This window comes from Podarcis tiliguerta, assembly GCF_965153285.1.
Source record: "Podarcis tiliguerta genome assembly, chromosome: 4".
Lineage (NCBI taxonomy): Eukaryota > Metazoa > Chordata > Lepidosauria > Squamata > Lacertidae > Podarcis > Podarcis tiliguerta.
Genome location: NC_139537.1, coordinates 49,808,211 through 49,825,058, shown reverse-complemented (window position 1 = coordinate 49,825,058; position 16,848 = coordinate 49,808,211). Strand labels below are relative to the sequence as shown.

General features: G+C 41.0%; 1 protein-coding gene across 7 annotated transcripts in view; it reads left to right on the top strand.

The window, feature by feature from the left end:
- The window catches only part of TIAM1 (TIAM Rac1 associated GEF 1), a 186,737-nt gene that overhangs the window by 25,698 nt on the left and 144,191 nt on the right, over window positions 1-16,848 (top strand). For all 7 annotated transcript variants that reach the window (XM_083438591.1, XM_083438590.1, XM_083438582.1 and 4 more), the window contains one exon: window positions 14,007-14,060. The gene's annotated coding sequence lies outside the window, so the exon portion shown is untranslated. Of the gene's footprint in view, window positions 1-14,006; window positions 14,061-16,848 lie in introns of those variants that run through there.

Here is a 16,848-nt window from a genome sequence, read left to right as displayed (position 1 = left end):
CTTCAAAAAGAACTCTCTCTGAAAATTTCTCATTGCCTGAAGACAGCGAACAAGCTGATTGTACAGTCTTATATGGTTATATTACAAACTAAATCCAAGCTCTCACATCCAACTTAGGGGTCTTACAGCTCCAAGGGGTGATCTGTGTAAAGAAGGACAGAAGTGGATTAATGTGAACTTTTCCCTCCCTTATTGGCCTTGCGCAAGTTGTTCTGACAGGATTAGAGTCTAAGAAGTTGGAATTGGTTGTGCTGACAGAAATGCAGGCTGGCAGCAAGGAGGAAGGGATATAAGCACAAGTGATTTATTTTCTAGGGAAAAAAGTCTTGCATCTGTACATGTAATAAAATATTTACTATGGCAGCATTTTAAAACTTTTTTGTGGGATGTATTTATAAACATTTTTAACATCGCTTTAAAATCAACTTTAATATGTTATATTCAATAGCATGATACTACATTAAAGTTTTTGCTATAGGTTGTTTTTTTTAAATAAGGTTGGTTTTGTTCCTCATCCACCTAGCTAAGTAGAACAAAGTCTTTATTACAGCACCTACAGTGTTACAATACAGTACATGTACTGCAGCTCTTGAAAATCCCAAGGTGTGGAAGAAATTGTATCGGTTTATATGTTAATTGAATGTTAGTTTAAAGTTTCCCACAGACAGTATCGAACATCGATTCAGCTGTCACATATAACATCACAAATGACATGTTGTTGATGTGACTGTGGGGCACTAGGGACATTTCTCCATTTATGGTGGGAGTGTCCACTTGTACAGAACTTTCAGTCTGAGGTGTATCAGGAAAATTCTCCTTTCTTATAAGACTCCACAGGCTTCACTTTTAAATCTATGGAATGATCAGACACAACAAGGGCATTCAAAAGAACTCATTACACGGTTGTTGGCAGCAGCCAGAATATATTTTGTGCAAGAATGGAAGGCATTGCAAGGATTACAAATTTCCACATGTTATAAACACATATGGAACATTGTGATAGAGGGAAAAGATAACACATAATTTGAATGTTTCCAAGGGATTGGTAACTCCAGAATGTTTCCATGCCATGTGTTGGGACTTCATTTCTTACACTGTTACAAACAGCCTCTTGGACTCCATGGCTTTACCAATGCATGAAATGTGGCATTCCTCAGCATTCGTGGCTGTTTTATATGTAATTGTGTTTCACTATTTTGGTTTTGTATTGACTGAGAAAAATTGCCTGTAGTCTCTGTCCTCCCTTGTTAGGTTGTGTTGTATGGTGTGTGAATATATGTGTCAGAGAAAAAATAAGATCCCAAAGTGGACTAAGGCCTGATTTATACAAGATGGCTGCCACCGGTGAAGCTCTTACCTATGTAATCGCTCCATCATGTGTAAATGCATTCAGAAGTACTGGTTTTGTTTGTGTGTAACTTTAGCACCCCAGTAATTAGCTGGGCTGATTAACCTTACTTTATTTGTTCTTGCCACCAGCCAACCCACCCCCCCACCCCTTTCCTTTCCCTTCCCCATGTTATCTGGCTTGTGCATAGAGCCTGAAGATAGCAATTTCTCTTATTTGTGGTTGAGCATAAAGGATGCAAGAAGCCATGTTAGAGTAATTTTGCTGTTTCTTACATTCTCCAAACTGCGGTGCAAGTATGAGCTGCTGTCTAGAAGGCCAAGGGCATTTCCCCCTGGTGAACTGGATTTGCAGGTCCCTGCACAAAAAAGACAGTTCCCATTCATTGCACACTGCAGTGTTACCAGGCATTTTGTGGTATTGCTTTCTGTGATCTTTCTGTTGCATGTGCATTCTTCTTTGTGCATCTGGATCCCTTCCTTCTGCCTTTCATGTTGGCATCTCTTTGTGTGAGTGGCAGACAAGGAGCTTTGATCCTGCCACAGGACTATAACTTTGTTATAGTTTTTCTGCAAACTGCTTTCCTAATCCCTGGGCAATGGGAAGATCTCGTGTCTATTCATTGGCCATGTGCTTATGCATCATGTGTGGGAGGACTGTGTAGACTGGGTTCCGTGATGTTGTCATGGTGTGTGATGTGCTGATCGGTGGCTTCCGTGTATGTGGGGGTGTCATAATTAAACATCATCATGATTAATAGTTGCAATGCAGTTGCCAGGGACTCTGTGGGAATGGTGGTTGTTGTTAAGTCAGTGTCCCCCCCCCCTGCTACTATTGTGGTTTTGTTCTTGTTGCTGGGCGGGTATGTGAACCTGATGCCTGTGTCAGCTCTTACATCGTGGTAGCCATCCTAACTAGGCCATAGGATAGAGCTACACATCTCTTCCTTGAAATTAACCAAACTGAAAAATAATGTCCCACTGAAATGAAGCATAATGGATTTTTATAGTCTTGTAGAAATTTAGCGCAGGAGAACAGTATCCAGCAAGTTCTCAAAACAAAACGTTGAAAACATGAACATGCCTCTCTCTCCCCCCCCCCCCCATGCACACAGAAAATTGCAAATACTGCAAACTGGAAGAGCCCATGTTACAACCAGCTTCCAAGACTGTGAACCGCCCTGAGGTCTATGGGTATAGGGCAGTATACTACTACTGCTACTACTAATAGGTGTAAAGCGATGACATGCATAGGAATTGTGAATGCATTGAGTTTCAGCATGTCTGTACAGTCTGATAGAACTGGGTATTCTAAAGATCATAGTGTGCAGAGTTCTGCTTTCAACACTCACCTGCCCACTAGTGGTGGAAATGAACTTGAGTAGCAGCCGCCATGCTGAAAAGTAGTTGGGAAAATGACTGCAAATGTCCTTTTAAAAGTTATTTCATTTCATTAAGGAGAGGACAAGAGTAATTGTGGAGTGCTGTATTTGGTTCTACGTATTCCAGTTAAAATTGACCAAACCACGTGGTAGCAGTACTTGCAACATAGAGGTAGTGTAAATACAAGACTAAAATCAGTCATGGTGTTGAGCTGTGGTTTCCTTTTCCTGCTTCCAGTTCTGCTCTTGGCACCTCCAGTGAATTATGCCTTGTGCTTTTACTATAAGGCCATCTGCTCCCCTTTTGCGCGCTCTGCATTCTGGTGAGACTGGAAAGGTGTGTTTAAAATGCTGGTTATGAAGTCTGACAAGTTCCTGATGTTAAACAGAGCTTGTGTTCTCTTCACTGTCTAAAAGTTTGTCTAAAATACAATAGACTGGAAATGCCTGTGCATGTCTGAGACTTCGCTCAGGCATATATGTTTATAAAATACTTAATAGCAGTATTGGTCTTAAAAGAGAAACACAGAAAGAAAGAAAAAGAAAGATGAAACGGCAGCAGAGACTTATCTATGAATACCTACAGTCAATCTGCATTTTATTTGAACTTCACCTAAATTTGTGCATTGTACGATAAACTGCGACTCAGTTCAGATAAGGCTGAGGCACTGTTAATGGGCAGTTCCCTAGACTGGGTGGATGAGAGGTGGTTTGCACTTGATAGGTTATACTCCCTCTGAAGGAGCTGGTATGCAGCTTGGGGCCAATTCTGGATCCACTGTTGTAGCTTGAGGCCTCGGTGGTGCAGAGTGCCTACCATCAGCTTCAACTGGTGGCCCAGCTTTGCCCTTATCTACACGGATCGCCTAATGTCTGTTGTCTGTGCTCTGGTAACTTCTTGGTTAGAATACTGTAATGCAGTTCAGGAACTTTAGCTTGTGCAGAATTCAGTGGCCAGGATGCTCACTGGGGCAAGATGATTTGAACATATAACACCAATTCTGGCTTGACTGCAGTAGCTGCCAATTAGTTTCCGGACCCAGTTCAAAGTGCTGGTTTTGATCTATGTAGCCTTAAATGGCTCGAGATCTCAATACCTCAAGGATTGCCTTTCCCCATATGAATCTACCCAGACCCTTCAATCATCACCTGAGGCCCTTGTTGATGTGCTTCCTCCACAAGAGGTCTGGAGGGTGGCAACATGAGAGAGGACCTTTTCTACAGTGGCCCCCCACTTGGGGTAGGATCTTCCAGGGAGGCTCGCCTATCGCCTTCCTTACATATCTTCAGACACCAGTCAAAAGCATTCCCCTTTCAGGCCCTTTGGCTAATTAAAGAAAGCCTTTTAAACTGGGTGAGGGGTGCATTTTATTTGTTTGTTGTTATGGTATGCATTTTTGTGTTTTTATGCTTCCAACTCTTTAAAGGATTAAACATCTATGAACATAGTGGGTATTTTTTTTCCTAAGTAAAGATGTGTAGGATTGTGTGAACATTTTAAAATGGGTTCTTAGGGTAGTGGTTTTGTTTACTTTTATCCAGTGCTATGTTAGCTTTCAAAGGTATCTGGAGTAAAAATTGGTTGCTTAGCAACTTGCGTCAGTTAAAAGTGTTGGTGAATGGGTCACTGATTAGCTGCATCTGACTACGTGGGCTCTGGACCACAAGAGCTTATGCTACAATAAATTTGTAAGTTGCCATAAAAATCTTCTTTGGCCATTGTATACAATCAATATCTATAAATGCAGGACATTCTATGTTCCAATAACCAAAATATCTGAAAATTTTGGTGACTGAATTTATGGCAGTTGTAGATAAACATACAATACACCTTATTTTTTTATCTGTATGCTTGTTTAAGAGTATCTGAAACAGAATTATGTTCGTTTCTGTAGATCTGGTCCTCTTTGAAACTCTTAATCATTCACTTAGTTGTGAATTAAATTACCAATTGTTCTATGCACAGTGAAAGGTCGGAATTGATGGGACCTGGATCCCAGCCTTTGGAGGGCCACAGGTTTCCCATCCTTGCCATTTTGGATATGAAAACTTGAGCAGACTGTTGTATGTCCCTCCCCCCTGCAACCACCTCATCCTAATAAACTTTGATACAACCTGTAACTGTAAAACATCTAGCAGAGTCTTATTTGAACGACTGCTAACTTTTCCCATACTCCATTTTCCGACTGGGACCTAAATCCAGATTCCATTCATGGCTCCAACTTCAGCCAGTTCATCTCTCCATCTCCTACCCTACACCCCCAAGTTTTGTTTACCACCCAGCCTGATGAACTCAAAAACCTGCACAATAGTTTATAACATTTGATTGGCCTAAATTGTCCTGGTGCCCTGATGTGGATTTTGGATTTTTTCTTATGAGTCAACATTGCTATCTGTGCTTTTTTGCAATTTGAAGAAAAAAATGGTTGAAAATGTGGGATGCTGCTCTCAGGCTAAAGGCTTTAAGATTCTCTTGCGTGAGCAAGAGGCAAGAGCAGGGATAGGCAACCTAAGGCCCGGGGGCCGCATGCGGCCCCAATTGCCTTCTCAGTCCGGCCTGCGGGCTCTCCAGGAATCAGCATGTTTTTATGTAAGTAGAATATGTCCTTTTATTTAAAATGCATCTCTGGGTTATTTGTGATTAACACCTGTGATTATCTCTGCTAGTTGTTTTTACATTGCTTTATCTTCCCTCTTTCTGTGAGCAGTTGGAGATCTCTCTGAAGGTTATTTGCTGTGAATTCATGGCTTTTCTTGCCCTTACTACAGGAAGCTTATGACGTCTGAATTCTGAAGTGCTTTGCACTGTATGTTTTGTTGTGCTGGTGCCTTCTCTTCTGATTGGCTTCAGGGAGTTGGAAGATAGCACTGTGACATGTTACTCGATAAAGTACATGGTCGCTGCTTTACAGCTTTTGAATTGCAGTGCTCCTGTATACCTTGCTTTTGTATTTTCAAGGTGGAATTAGGCACATGAGCAAGGCTTTTATAATGGGTGTTTCCACCTATTGAGAAGCGATGTAAATGCTCCAGAATGTTGAGCACTCTAGAGCAGGAACAGCCTAACCTCCCCTTTTATCCATTTTTGAGATCTCCTTGAACTACTAATAGTTGGAGAGTTGAAGCCTTACCTCCCAGTTGTCTTGATGATGGAAATCTTTATTGCCTTGCTCTAATGTTTGGGATTATGCAGGTCTGCTACAGAATGACTTTACTGACACTAGCAAGATTTATTCTTAGAGAAGGAATTGTCAGCTGATGTGTCACTGGACTCACATGGGGTGCTGCTCAGCCTTCTGCACTTACCGCTTCCTCCCTCCCTTACTTTGGGCATCTCAAAACAACTTGTAGAGAAGGAAAAACAGGAACAAGCCTTGCAGGTGAGAGCAAGAACCCCCCTATGACTGACATGGCCTGATCTTGCTTGGTCTTACTTCCCAAGCAGGTGGGAAGGAGACTGCACAAACTGGACTGCAGCCACAGTTGAAGTACTATATTCTCTTCTCCCCCTGTGGGAGTGGGAAAGGAGATAAAGGACTAGCACATTGGTTTGTCAGCAGGTTGCTGCAGGGAATAATAATAATAATAATAATAATAATAATAATAATAATAATTTATTATACCCTGCCAATCTGGCTGGGTTTCCCCAGCCACTCTGGGCAGCTTCCAACAAAATATTAAAATACAATAGTGCGTCAAACATTAAAAGCTTCCCTAAACAGGGCTGCCTTCAGATGTCTTCTAAAAGTCTGGTAGTTGTTTTTTTCTTTGACATCTGGTGGGAGGGAGGGGGCCACTACTGAGAAGGCCCTCTGCCTGGTTCCCTGTAACACGGGCAAAGGTTCATGGGCTGTGTCACCCTCCTTTCATATGTGGAATAGCAGTAGATACAAAGACCGAAACACAGACATATTGTCTGACTTGCCACATACGGGCTCTACTGTATTGGTGCAGAGAGGCCATGACTTTGCCTGTCTTCACGGATAGCTTTTGCTCCTAAGCTACTTGGTTTGGCAAGAAGATATATAGCAAAGTACATCTTTGTCCTTCTCCCACTCTAAATTGGAGACTCAGACTGTCAAAGACTGTTTAGAAGAGGTTTGGGGAGGGTTGTTGGTTTGGTAGGGAAGATGTAGAGCAGCTGTGCTGGCCGAGGCAGATGGGGGATGTAGTTAAAAACATCCAGGGAGCACAAGGTTGGGGGAAGCTGATGTAGAGGCATATGACACACAAGTCATGAAAAACTGCTTTAGAAAATAGAAAGACGCAAAGCCACGTGATGCAGCTTTTGTTTTGTTGCTTTACTGAGGATAAATCTTTGCATCAAAATGTTGGAAGTACCTTTTTCTATCGACAATTCCTTCCCCCACTCCAAAAAAGTGTGCAGTCTGTCATGAGAAAAGCATCTTCCCTGCAGTTTCCATGGTAAGCACTCCCCCATAATTGAGTCACAGACGCAGGAGGTTATATAAAAGAAGCCAATTTCTGGATCTCACCTAGTGAGGCTGCGTTTGTCAGCAGCATACGTAATTTGAGCATCCTTACAACAAACATCACTGGTGGAATCAAAATACCTACAAGCTGTGAAAGACACCATGTTAGTTGTGTACCTTTCTTAGCAACTCTATTCCTTTTAGTACTCTACTTGCTATTAGGCTCACCATTTTATTAAGGTTAATAAACTGACTTTATAGAACAAGGAAGTTGCAGGGGTCAGAGCTGTGGTATGCTGTAGATCTGCGTGAAAGAAAATAACAGGATTTGTTGGGAGTTTATATTGGAGGAGTATATATAGAGCAAAGCATATTCTACCCCTGTATTATAGAGCAGAGAATTCCCTTTTGACTGTCTGGTGAAGAACTCGGGTACCTTGACATGCCAGCAGAGCAGATACTAATAAAAGATATTTCCTTGCCTATTCTTCCAATTTGTCACTTGCCTGGAGGTGAGTAGCAGAAGTTCTGCAGGGAAGTAGCTGGGTGAAAAATTGGCTGACTGCCTATCTCCTCTTTCTCTCTCCCCGTTCCCCAGTGACTTGTACAACCTGTGACCCATCAAGCTGAGCAAATCATACCGGCTACACTTGTGGTCTGTCAGGTTGTGACAATTCATATGTTTTTGCAGTCCCAGGCAAGCAGTAAAACCAGGACACATAAGTATTTTATGGGTCATCATCTGCAAGATCTGCACAGTTTGCGTCCTACCAAACTTAGCAATTCCTCTGTTCAATTCCAGGTTGGGACTGGTAGCATATTGCTGTGCTACATAGAGAAAATTGCCTACTGTTCTGAGACCACTGTAAATAAAACAGACTTTTTAAAAAATGGACTCTGTTGATATTTACTTTTTCATTATCTCCCTTTTCCCCCTCTCTTTCCTCACCATCCAAATCATTTTGACTAAAGATAGTTCTTGAAAGACTGTTTGCTCCTTCTAGGTTTATGCAAGAAAATTAAAAGTATGAGAACAGTTTACAAGTTTCAGCAAGTCTTGGTGTTGTACAATATTGACTTATGAAAGGGAAAAGGCGTAGAAGGCTCCTCCACCAAGATCAGCTATCTGGTGATTACGGTAGATATTTGTCAGTTGAGCAAATAGCCCAGATACCTTGTCACCAAATATATTTGGTAGTACAGTAGTTGGATACTTCCTGGATACTGTTTTTTTTAAAAAATGTTTTTCAGAACACTTTTCTTATTTATCTATTTGTCTGAAGCTTAACATTAGTGACCGTTTTATATCCATGAGGGGAGAGTTACTTAGAGTATAGCCATCTACCAATTTAAGCTAAGTTTGGTAGTCTGCCAAAATTTATCTATGGACAAGATCATGCCTCTCCCATCTGAATATTGTAGGAAGTGAAGGTCTTGTCTCTGACATTACTAAGCTTTGGAGGCCACTTGAAGTGCACCGAGAGTTCATGTTTTCTGATCGTTCCTGACGCCAAGAGAAACTGCAGCAATGAGTAGTATCCAAGCTTTCTAAGGTTTGAAGAAGCAGTGAAGCTCTACTCTATGGTTGTGCTGAGTCTGAGTTGCTTTGAAATCTGCTTGAGAATAAGTCCCGTTGGAAAAATTCATTGGCTGCATTTTGATCAAAGCATGGATGCCATGTTTCAGGTTTTCCTTCAAGTCAGATTTGCTGGTGATCCTGGTTTTTTGTGTTTGTTTGTGCATGTGTTTTTTCCTGTCCCTGCAATGTTTGTTAGTTATACTTTGCCTTTGCAGTGGGAGGCAGTAATGCTTCTGAGTACTGGTTGCTGGAAGCTGCAGGAGTGGGGAGTGCCGTTGTGCTCATGTCCTACTTGTAAGCTTCCCGTGGGCATCTGATTGGCCACTGTGAGAACAGGATGCTGGACTAGATGAGCCACTGGCTTGATCCGGCAGAGCTGTTCTTATGTGGTTTGAATAATCAGGAGCTGCTCGCTATACAGACTTTCCAGCTGTCTCTCTACTCATGGAACTATTTGTGTGTTTGTGTGCGTGTGTGGGAGCTGATGGATGGGTGGCTCTGTTTTGCAGCAGGGAGGTGGTATGCCTGGCATTTTAATCTCTTAGACTGTATTTTGAACTGTCAGGATCAATGCAACTGAGGTTCTCCTTTGTAAATAGCACTTCAGCTGAGCCAAATGCTTTATTTGGACATATTTATTATGTATTTATTTCAACAATTCATACATCGCTTAACACTGTAGTCTTTAAGTGGTGTACAATAAAGTTTCAAAAGATACAATAAAATAGGCTAAAATTAACTGTAAAATCAGAAAAAATTGTAATTACAATTCCTGCTGGAAGAAAAAGGTATTCACCTAGTGCTGGAAATTCAACAGGGAGGGAACCTGTCTATCTCAGCTGGGTGGGAATTCTCTGGAATGGGGCCCACAATACTGAGCAACATAGCTCCTGCTTGATACAAGCTCTGTCTTTTTGCCCTGGGGACCACTATCAGTAACTGTTCCCTAGACCTTGGTGATTGGTATATAAGGAATCAGGTGGTCCTTAATGCATTCTAGACCCAAGTTGTTAAGGGCATTGTAAATTAATACAAGAAACTGGAACTTGGCCCAGTAGCATATGGGCAGTGAATGCAAGCTCTTAAGCAACAGAGTAACATGCTGGCGGTAGTCTGTCCCTGCCAACAGTCTAGCAGCAGCCTTTGACACCAGCTGGAACTTCCAGACTAGACCCAAGGGTAGCCCCACATATAGCACATTTCAGTAATCCATTCTTGAGGTTCTCAATGCAAGAATTGCGATGGCCAGACTATAATGGGGTGTAGGGGTAAACAAATTTTACCAGGAATGACCAGTTTGTAACCCAGTATCAATGTTCAACCAACCAAATATTTTTGTGCAGCCGCCAGGTTAGGGGAAGGCTTTGGGCGGGCAAAACAACCTGATTCTTTGGTTGGCGGATGCCAGCTGGCTCTTTTAATGGGTGAATGCTTATGCCACCTGGGTGCTGTGAAATTGAAAGGAGAAGGCTCCCTGAGCCTTGTTTTCTTCCATGCAGGTGCAATAATGTAATGGCTGGTTTCCTTAACACCAGCTGCTTCATAATTGGCTAGCATGTGGCAATTCCTAATACGTCATATCTGTTGCTGATTCAGCTCCAGTGCCTGGGGTAGGACAGGTGGAATGTATTCTGTCTTGCCCCACAAGCAACTTAAAGCCTGTCCTGAATTGGATAATACAGTTCCTGACATCCAGATACATAAGTGCAGTGTGAAGTTGCTATTCTTCTTAGGAGTGCTTAATCGATCTAGGGCTTGTATATTGATAACTATTTGCCACTAGGTAACCCTATGCAAAAAGAGGAGGGGAAAAACAGGCAGCAACATGCAGGATCTTTAGAACAAGCTCTTATTTTCTTTGGAGCTATGACTTTTTCTTTTCTAAAAGTATTGTCAGATTGATAGCATGTGGGTCCTCTGCTCTCCAGGGAGAGCTTCCGAGTTGCTACAAGTGAGTGGACTTTTCAAGCCCTGCTGACTAAGAAGTTGTTAATAAAAGCTGCCAGTAAGAAACTCCATATTGCAGCGGTTAATCACCCATTCCTAATTTTTCCATGTGCAGTTGAACAAGTGACCCTTGCGAGAAAGTGAAGGTTCGTACTTCTCTTCTTGAGCAACTACAGTACATTGTAGCCACTATTTGTGGAGTAAATGGTTTGGAAGATTGTCTTCAGTTCAACTCCACATGCACTTGTCCTTTTATAGAGAATAAATTATCCCTTCTATAAACATAAAGGTAAGGTAAAGGTAAAGGTACCCCTGCCCGTATGGGCCAGTCGTGTCCGACTCTAGGGTTGTGCGCTCATCTCACTTAAGAGGCCAGCGCTGTCTGGAGACACTTCCGGGTCACGTGGCCAGCGTGACGAAGCTGCTCTGGCGAGCCAGTACCAGCGCAGCACACGGAAACGCTGTTTACCTTCCCGCTATAAAGCGGTACCTATTTATCTACTTGCACTTAGGGGTGCTTTCGAACTGCTAGGTGGGCAGGAGCTGGGACCGAAAGACAGGAGCTCACCACGCCGCGGGGATTCGAGCCGCCGACCATACGATCGGCAAGTCCTAGGCACTGAGGTTTTACCCACAGCGCCACCCGCGTCCCCATATAAATATAAAACTGTATGCTAAAAATTCATTTGGGGGAGGGTAAATGCAGCCCCCTTCCCCAGTATAGATGTTTATCTCTTAATCTAGGTCATATCAGCACAGAAGTCTCTATGCTGTTAAGCAACCGTTCAGCGGTTTTCTGTAAAATTTCCTAATGAACTCTCATTGAGCCCTAACATAAAAGCAGTTGTCTTTGACTCTCTGGCTTCTCTATGCAGGAGTTTAGGGGGCTCCAACTACCCAGGGAACAGACATTTATAGAGGCTTCTGTTCTTCCCTTGTAGCATTTACACCCCATTTGTACAGTTTTGTCATATGCAATCTGTACAAATTGATGTGAATCTGAACAATCTGAGATTTTCTGTTTTATAGTTAGCTAGATATTCATTTTTTAAGTCTTACTTTCTGATGTGTAGAGTCATAACAGGTTTCCTTGGAAAATTTCTGGAAGGTGAATGAAGAGACAGGCTAATTTATGGGCTGGGTGGAAAGAGTCAAGTCAGTCATTATTTCTGGAATATGAAATGCGTAATGCATGGCCGATGTACTGCAGTCATAAAATCATTAGGGCCCTGAGCAAGGCATGGGTCAGTATCCACAATGGATCATTTTGTAGGGTTTCATTAATGCCTTTCAAAGGTAGGTTTGCTTCTCAGTCAGTCTTTGAATTTTGTTTAATGTAGGTCATAATCATTTGCATAATATTTTACAAATACCCCAACATATCTTCCAGCTTTTTACAGGGGAAAATGGGTAGATATCTTCTGCTCACTAATAATGTAGTGAACATGCCAAATAGAAAAGCCATTTTCATTGCGTGGTATTTGTACCTACCCTCCAATTTTAAAAAAGCAATAAAAATGCAGTAATAAATAACTCCATCATTTTGTTTGAACAGAAAAAAGTTTGTTAGTACAGAAAAACAAAAAAGAAACATACCAGAGAGTACTATAATAAATGAAATTTATTTGTTGTGCTGGTGAAAAATACACCTATACATATGTTTTAACAACTTTGTTCACTTACCTACTTCCTTCCATATTTCTTATCATGTGATGCTTCATACATTGGAATCAAATTCTATTGTTTTGGAGATGGTTTGTGAGTTGCTACCGCTGATCTAACTTTTTCAAGTGTGATCTCTGTTAACTTTCCCAATAGAATAACCATAGTGTTTAATTATAGTTTGTGTTTTGCAATCAATCTTTTCAGTCTAGGCATTTCTTTCAATCCTACAAGTCCACCGGAGATGTTTAAATCTTGCATGGTCCTGGCCACCCCTCCAAAGAATTTTTGAGATGTTCCTATTGTAGTACATAAAAGAAAGTACACTTTTGCAATTGATGCCACACGTGCATACTTTATTTTACAGTGGTACCTTGGTTGTCAAACTTAATATGTTCAGGGAGTCCAGAGTCGACTCCCAGAACCATTTGAGTGCTTCCTGCACTCAGTCGGAAGCCACATCAGCCACGTCATACATTTGGCTTCCAAAGAACGTTTGAAAACTAGAACACTTCTGAGTTTTTGGCATTCGGGAGTCAAAATGTACGCGTACAAAGGCGTTTGACAACCAAGGTATGACTGTGTATTTATTTATTTAATATTAAATCTACTACCCTTCATCCAAGGACCACAGGACTGTTTACAATACAAAAATACGAAATACGTAACATAATAAACAAAATAATAACCCTTTGAGGAACATTCCAAAAAAGGTGGCATACACTTCAGTTGTGTCTATTTACAATGGACTGTATCTGTTTTCTCATACTGGCTCTTCATAGAGCAAATCTCACTCCTAAGTTTGCCTTTTGAAGATACCCGGTTCAAATTTTGTTAGTGTTGTCGTTGCTTGTGTTCCATCTTATCGTTATCTCACAAGTAAAATGATTAGTTCCTAAAATAGCCTTTTTGGAACATTGCACTTAATACATGTCTATGTAGTTGTGGCATCTAGCGCTTAAGCAAGTTTGGCACAATAACATTGACTAGCTCTCCTCCATTAAGTCCCATCAATTTTTGTGAAACAGTTGAGAATATGCCTGTATCTGTCCTAAAGAAGTAAATTCAGCCTTGTTGCAGATGCCACATTGTTGCAGATACCACATTTTGATAGAACCAACTAGAAAAATTATTTGTATGTATTATATAGGGGAGGGCAGTGTTTTTCCCCCTAAAACAATGTTTAGGGGTACACTCATTTTCCTGCTCATATTGAAATACTGCCCCTCAATGAGGTCAAACTTAGATTCACAAGATGTTTAGGGGTATGCATAACCCTGTGTCCCCCCAGAAAAAAGCACTGGAGGAGGGTCATATCACCTATGTGTTAAGTACACTCATCGGTCTATTTTTGCAACGCCATTTTACCTGTATAAAGAATGGACAGACCTTCTTTTGAATGTTCAGGTTTCAAGCTAGTTGAAGAATAATTTCTTGAAAAGTGTACTTTAGTCCAGCATTACAATACTAGAGCACATGAGTTGTTTTCTTTTCTTTTGAAATTATTCACAAGGAACAAGATGTCTTAAGTATGTGTCTTTTTTCTTGGAGTGGATACTGTTTTGATGATTTAATTACTGTGTGACCAGAACTTATTAAATATGCAGGTTGGCACATGCTGTGCATTGATGGCTTTTGTGTAATTTTGTTTTCCAGGGTTAAAGCTGTGAAGTGAAGAAATGATTCCTGCATTTCCTATTTCCCAGGCTTGTACGTATAATACTTCCCTATTCTCATTGTTTACATAGATCCAGGATAAATGAAAGCTCTTTTAAAGTTTAAGGTGCTTGTTAAGACTGGATAATTCTTTGTCTGCGTCCACAGATGCATTCCATTGGGTGATCTTGCCAATGAGGTGTGGGATTAAGAATAAAAATACTGTAGTGAGATAAATGAATATTTCAGCAGTATACACATATGAGTCATGAGAACTTTAGAAAGGATTAGCCACCTAAGCAGCAAATATTAAAATGAGAAATGGTGGTCCTGTTAGCTCTGGAGAAAAGAAATGGAATTTGGGCTACATCTAGATTAATTGTACATTAGGTTTTACTAACCGATTGCCCAAAATAGTCTACGATCTCCTAATGTGACATACTCTTCTTTTCATGAACTTCTTTAGTGATGCTCAGTCTTGATTGAAAATAACAAGCTTAGGTCTATAATCAGGAGCTTGCAAAAAAAGAAAAAAAAAGAAAAAGAGATTTTTTTTGGAATTTCCCCCTAAAATAAAATGAACATTTTCAGTTCCAGGGTGATGTTTTCCCAAAGAAATGATTCTAGAGTCACCCATTGAACGAACCACTCTTTTAAACTTGGGACCCTAACATGTTCTAGCTACTTGTCATGTGCTTCCCATGTGTTTGTAGTGGGGGCCCCTGTGTAAGGGAGATAGGGCATTCACCATTTGTTTCCTTTTCTCTCTCCTGCAATAACCTTCATCTTTCTGTAGGCCAGGGATGCCCATGAGTTCCTCAGTCCTTCCTTTATCAGGAAATCTCCTGCCCCATGCCTTTCATCCCAAAGAAAGGTAGAGCTGGCTTCTGTATAGCTATAACAGAATATAGGTATAACTGATGGCCTTACAACTTGCATGTCCTGACTGGAGTTCCTGGGCAGGGGCCTCCCAAGTTCCTGTAGGTCTTTACCTGTTGGACCACATTCACCAGCAGAGTTGTGACCTCTTCTCCTTGACCCGTCTTAACTGCCCTCTTAGCACTGTCTTAGAGCATACCTATGCATGTGGGGCTTCTAAGACTTTGTAAGGGCAATAAATGTGCAAGGTCTGGTATTGTATTGAGTAAAAGAAGCAATGAGTACTTTGATGGCTGGATTCTGTGTATTTTATTAAACCCCGGTATCTGTAGTAATAGGTCTCCTAACCCCCTATGTTCAAATAAAGATTAGTGACTAGTTGACCAGAAGGTAGAAGCATTACTGCATATATAACTTGAAAATTAAGATAACAATTGGATTGGTTCAGTTATTGTCTCCATCTCACCTTAACAGTGAGGGCTCACTCCAACATTTGAGCTGATAAGCAGTTTTAAACACTTACAATAAACTTGAGAGAATTGAGAGAAAAGAACACTTCCGAATGACAAGCAGTCGAAGGAATGTGATAATAAATACAGTATCCTTTTCTAGTGCCATATTTATATATATTCTGTTCACAGTAAGGACCTCAAATGACATCCCTCTACATATGGAATAAGTGCTGGTAAACTTAATCAAAAAAGATATTGGGTTTTATCCAACCAAGTTATATTCAGAGTAGATCTGTGGACCTAATTTAGTCATGTCCATTAATTTCAATGGATCTACACTAATGTTGATAATAACCCTTTGTCATGAAAACATTTTGTATATCATTTCTTCCTGGAAGCTGCTTCTTTCTTCTCTTCCTCTTTTCATGTGCCATGGGATGTGTGTTCAAAGCTTGGAGTCTTTGACCAGTGCACAGAATTATATTATATGTTCCCTTTGAAATCTGCTCAGATCCTTTCACCTATTACTTAGATCTTGATCAGAAACGGTGATTCGTCAATTATTATTTTTTTATGAGTAAGGCTTATACTTGGACATGGATTGATCTATTTTATTTTAACTGGTATTTAGATACTAGGGGAATCCCTGTTATCAAAAGTGAAATGTATGTTACTCTTGTCCTGTGTCCTTAATATTAAGGGGTAGAGAAACTGATCAAGTAAGAATCTTCACCGCAGTTGTGATGGTTGCAAGAACTCATTTCAAAATATCTAATTGAAGCTATTGACGAGGCCTCTGGGGTTGGGTGCTATCAACTACAGGTACATTTGCTAGTTCAGGGTGGTCCAACGCATGGCCTAAGGGCTGCATGTGGCCCCTTGATGGTGGCCTTCTCAAAGCCAGGTAAGCAAAGTGCTGGGCTTTGAGAAGGAGATGTGAAGGTTCTGAGAGGGTCCTAGAGTTCTCCCTCTTCCTTCCCAGCTTTGGAAAGGAGATGGGAAGGCTCTAGGACCCTCCCAGAGCCTCCTTCCCAAAGCATGGCGCCTTGCTTAGCCAGCTTTGTGAAGGCAGTGCGAGGGCTGGTGTGTGTGTGTGTGTGTATGTGTGTGTGTCAAATTTTCACCTTGTTCCCCCCGCCTGTGCAACAAGACAGTCAGCGGCCCACAGGTATGAAAAGTTGGGCTGTCCTGTGCTTGTTATTTGTGTCTGCCTAATCAATATCTTTGGATACTTATTATGGTCTGATTTTCCCTCTTTAAAACCAAGAGAGCTTATGAACTTAATAAAAATTGCCACGTTGAGTCATGGCAAAGCTCCAAATATGGGCATATGTCAGAGTAGACAACTGGAGGCAAGATAGTATTAAATGCTACAAGTTGTTTCATCTTCACACCCACACACCTTTCTTCAATCTTCATACGATAGAGATTTCTGTGTTTCTGTGGTTTGAATTTCTAACAAAACATACATAAAACATGTTAAATTCTACTAGGTAACAGTTATATAATGC